General features: G+C 38.6%; 1 non-coding gene across 1 annotated transcript; it reads right to left on the bottom strand.

Moving 5' to 3' along the window:
• Nucleotides 1–3890: 3890 nt before the first annotated feature.
• Nucleotides 3891–3998, bottom strand: LOC130040521 (U6 spliceosomal RNA). Its single transcript, XR_008795005.1, has one exon. It is a non-coding gene; the product is annotated as a U6 spliceosomal RNA (small nuclear RNA).
• Nucleotides 3999–5133: the final 1135 nt, after the last annotated feature.

Raw genomic sequence — 5133 nt, 5'->3', positions numbered from 1 at the left:
TGAATGCCCAAGAACGGATGAATGGGTAAAGAAACTATGGTACATCTAATGGAACATTACTCAGAGTGACCCAGGGGCATTCCCAGTGATACTTAACCAATCAGGCCAACAGTTCAATGCTAGGAACTAAGGATGCAGTGCTGTTCAGGTCCTTATGTTGTGAGGACCACCAGGTCCATCCTGGTGGTCCTCTGGGGTCTAGGTTCTATCCAGCAATACTTGAAATCTCCAGGGTTACATCCAGTGATCCTGGAGAGACATGTAATGCCTGGGGCTGAAATGTAGGCATGCACCATAACTGCTGTACTTTCTCCCAATTCCAGCACCCCTTTTATTATTCTTTTTATGGGGAAGAAGGACAAACCTAAAATTAAAAAATAAAGTTTGATAAACCTTTTACTTTGGAATTTGAAGTACATGTTTTTATGATGGATTTTATCTTTAAGCTTTTTAAAATGTTTTCAAATTCCTTTTTCTAGTGTTTTCTGTAGAAATAGTCAAGAAAAGGTTTTGATCAACCTCAGAACACTGAATAGCCCAGCAGCAGAATTGTGATCTGCAATACTATTTCTTCTTGAAGAATAAGATTTCTATGTCTGGGTCACAAAATGTACATGAAAAGCCTAAAATATCTTTTTGAATCAGAAATCAAGGAGGGAAAAATGATAAAAAGAAGAACTCACTAAGATGCTTCAAAGGACTTAGAAGCCAACCTAAAAATATACTCCTGGCTGAATATTGAACTTTTTTAACATTAATAAGGATAATAACAATAAAAATAACAATGCTGATTGCAACACATAAAATATGTTAAAATCCACAAGCTCATATTGGCAAAAAACCAAGCAAACCAAAGCAATTCAGACTAATTGTCAATTGTTTGTCTTTGGAGAATGCCAGTGAAACAAAACATTAACTTGAAATCAGTAAACAATGAGGAAATAGTCAAATGTTACCCTGATGCTTCTATATAAATGTGGTCACTGGATAAATAAGTAGTAGAAGAAGGGAAGGAAAATGTCTTCTTATCAAATTATTCCAGGCAGTAAATGAACAAGGATTGATAGAAGACCATCACTTTGCAACCCTTAGTTAACTAAGTTACACATTAATCATATGCGGCTTCCAACATCACACAAATAAATACTAGATATTATATTCTTTCATGTGAAAGATCGTACCACCATTATGAATTGGTCCTTTGAACATTCATTCTGAATCTTAAGCCTCTAGATCCAAATAACTACTTACTGTAAACTCCAAAGGAGAGAGAAACATTTTAAAATATCACGGAGATCTATAAAGTACATTCCAACAGAAAATAACCATCTGAAAAAACCTTTAATTTCCTTTATAAAGACAACAAAGTTCAAGGAAACAAAATGATGATTATCCAATGGATTTTAAGTGACATAATGACATAGTAGCTAACCACTACTATAGATTGGCCTTAATTGGATCTGGATTTAAATCAACAATAAAAAAAAAACCACCTTTCCATATGAATGCACTTATACCAACTAGTTGATAAAATTGAGGAATTGCTGTTAATCTTGGGGGAAGTGATCATTATGGTAATTTCACATCAATTCTTATCTTTTAGGGACAACACACTCAATTTTTATGAATGGCATTAGCAAGGAAGTCAACCTATTTTGACGACTTCATTTCCCATCTCCTTCTTCTTTACCTGTCAACCACAGATTTCTCCTACAACAAATATTGACAGGCACATAAAAAATCACCCTAGAAATAATAGAGAACTCACCGTAGATATTATTCATTTGGGGCAAGCTTTATCCCCTTTCCTCCCTTCACCCACCCAGATGCCAGACTTTATTCTGTTGGTTTATGGCTGAGCGGTGGAACTACTCTAGGAAGATGAAATTTCAGTGACAAGAACTGGGAGAGGCTGGATGGTAAGTGGTTCCATGTTGTGCTAATCTTGTCCATCATCACTAGGCTCTGACACTATGCCCCTTGTATTAGTTAGCTTAGGTTCCCATAGCAACATAACATAGAAATAGCAGGCATTTATTTTCTCACAGTCCTGGAGACAAGGAAGCCCGCGATCAAGGTACCAACTGATTTGATTTCTGATGAAGAAAAGAGAAGCCTTTCTGGCTTGAAAATAACTATCTTCTTGATGTCCTCTCATGGTAGGTGGGAAAGGGAGAGACAAAGACAGAGAGAGACCGAGATCGAGACGGAGACAGATACTTTTCTCTTCTCATTATGCCATAGTTGTACTGGGTTAGGGTTCCAGCCATTTGACCTCATTTAACCTTAATTGCCTCCTAAAAACCCTAGCTTCAGCGACAGTCACAGTTGGGTCTAGGACTTTGATATGTAAAATTTGGGGGAGACAAATTTCAGTCCATAACCCCTCCATGCAGAATCTTCCGGCTTCAGGCTGGGTCCCAGCCAGATCTCTGTGTTGGTAGCCAAATACCTGAGAGGATCCAGCAACATGAATATTTGCTGGGCTTCATGACAGCCCATATGGCTTTGCACTGCCTGCCAGAGCTTGGCTGAATTAATGAGATCAAATCAAAGAAAAGAGCCTAATAGGATATTGCTTTTTGCTCCTTCTTTGCCTCATAAGACCAAAGGCTGAATGTAATTAATCATGTGATAAAAACGACAAAGGTTGCTTTTCTTTCTTCTTCATTTAGTTTAGCTTAATTTTTTGGGTAGCTCCCCCCCGCCAATCAAGGACCATACACGAACATTTTAGTTCACTGATTTTAAAAGTAGGAATGATGTTCATTATGCAACAAATCTGGTGAAACAAGAGATTCTACCAAAAATATGTGAATATTAAGAATAGTAGCAAAATTGGTGAAGAGGAGAAAGGACCATGAGAGAGGAAAGAAATAAAGGGAAAGAGAACAAAAATGAGAGTCTAGGGTAAGTCTGGAAGAAAAAAGAGGGAGCAAAGTGATGAAGAAGGAGAAGTATAGGCAGGAGGGATGAGTAGGTTCAAGATAAGAACCACGGATGCAGGGAATCGAGGATAAATGATAACCTCAGTGCCCAGAAGGTTCTTTCTTTCTTTCTTTCTTTCTTTCTTTCTTTCTTTCTTTCTTTCTTTCTTTCTTCCTTCCTTCCTTCCTTCCTTCCTTCCTTCCTTCCTTTCTTTCTTTCTTTCTTTGTGTGTGGGGAAGCTCCTTGATTTTTCTCCCAGGTTGACCTGAGTTGGGATCATCAAAAATTAAGTCACATCTTTTTCTAATTTTAAGTTCAGTTAAATATTGTTCACACTTAACCCTTTAGCTTTAAGTCATGGGATGATTCTAGTTTACATGGAAAAATTACAGGCCCCAAGTGAATGAAATATATTTTTTTTTTTCCCGCTTTATTTTATTTTATTTTTTTTAAAGTTGTAGATTTACAATTTTTTGTGCTTTGGTTTCAATTATACAATGATCAGATACCCATCCCTCCACCAGTGCCCATTTTCCACCACCATGGATAATATCCCTCCCACCCCCATCCCCCCATCCCCCCGTCTCTGTGGCAGGGCAATCCCCTGTGTTCTCTCTCTCCTTTCGGGTGTTGTGGTCTGCAAAAGAGGCATTGAGTGGCAAACATGTTCAGTCCATAGTCTACTTTCGACATGCATCTCCCCTCCTGGGAGGATCCTCCAAACATCCTTTATTTGGTGCTCCCTTCTCTATCTGAATAGCCCTTTCCTCTAGGATACCCGGCTGGCCTCTAAGTTATGGAGTAATCCTCCTGGTGCTGATCTCAGCTATTCTTGGGTATTAATCTCATACTTTGTTACTTTATATCCCCCAGATGAATGCAATCTTTCTATGTCTATCCCTCTCTTTCTGACTCATTTCGCTTAGCATGATACTTTCCATATTGTACCACTTGTATGTAAAAAAAATATGGAACGCTTCACGAATTTGCGTGTCATCCTTGCGCAGGGGCCATGCTAATCTTCTCTGTATCGTTCCAATTTTTAGTATATGTGCTGCCGAAGCGAGCACATGAAATATATTTTTAGCCTTATGTCAACACAAGTGTAGAATGAAATCAAATCCAGGATGTCTTTATTCCCCACATAAGCTTTTTACATTAGTAAGGCAGACACTGGGGGTCACCTCCCCAGCCATGGTCCCTAGTAAGTGGAATAATAAATTTCCCTGAATGACAAGGTGCCCCACTACAGTGGAATAAATAGCCACAGTTTACACCACTTGGGTCAGCCTACTCTCCATTGGCAGTGGCTGGACCAAAGATGAATGGTCCATAAGAGGAAGTCTGCTTGTGCACTGGTGGGAAAGATTTTCTTGCTCCATCAAGGAGACAATTCCTCTCTGCTCTAGATGCTCTTGGTGAGAATGAACTGCAGTAGCCAGAGTAGGATCAGAAGTAGAAGTTCATGGTTACTACAGATGTACGATTTATGGATGCCAGAGTGGGGAGACCATAGGAGAAATTCTAAACTCCCTGCTGCAAGACTTGTAACAGAAGACAATAAACAATGGGCTGAGTATTGGCCATCCTGCTGTTCTTAGCTGCTGATGCAATCAGGCTCTATGTTGTAAGCTTGAACAAAGCTAAGGGCTATTCATAGCACTTGGTTTAATCCCTACTTAGCAAAGATTCAAACAAGAAAAAGACTTCTTCCTCACTCACAGAAGAATCTGGAAACAACAGGCTAGATGATGTGATGGCCTATGGCAGAAGGAATTCAGTCATTCTGGCTTAGTGATCAGCAATGCATGGTGTCCTTTTCCAAGCTTTCCTTATGGTCTGTGTTGGTTGTTCTAGTTCCAGTCACCATGTTCATTTTTCAACCAGCTGGAAGGATTAAAGAGGGTGGAAGGGGGTGCAAGCGTGTGATTTATACCCAAATCCTCAAGAAAATGACAGTTACTTATGATTTTATTCATATACGGTACATCAAAATATATAACAAACAATTTGACTCTAAGATGTTACTAACAGTTCCCAGTTGTCTGTTGGGGTAAATCAGGTAAAAATAATATATATATATATATGAAGGATAGAATTAAATTTTTAGTGGGGAACTTATTGTACTATAGACAGATGTTGATATATAATGATGCATACCTAAAACCCATAAACAAGTATAACTTCAATTAAAAAAAACAAAAC

Source organism: Sorex fumeus, unplaced genomic scaffold, assembly GCF_029834395.1.
Source record: "Sorex fumeus unplaced genomic scaffold, SorFum_2.1 ptg000094l, whole genome shotgun sequence".
Classification (NCBI taxonomy): domain Eukaryota; kingdom Metazoa; phylum Chordata; class Mammalia; order Eulipotyphla; family Soricidae; genus Sorex; species Sorex fumeus.
Note: the sequence above shows the minus strand (reverse complement) of the source record. Positions and strands in the feature narration are given on the sequence as shown.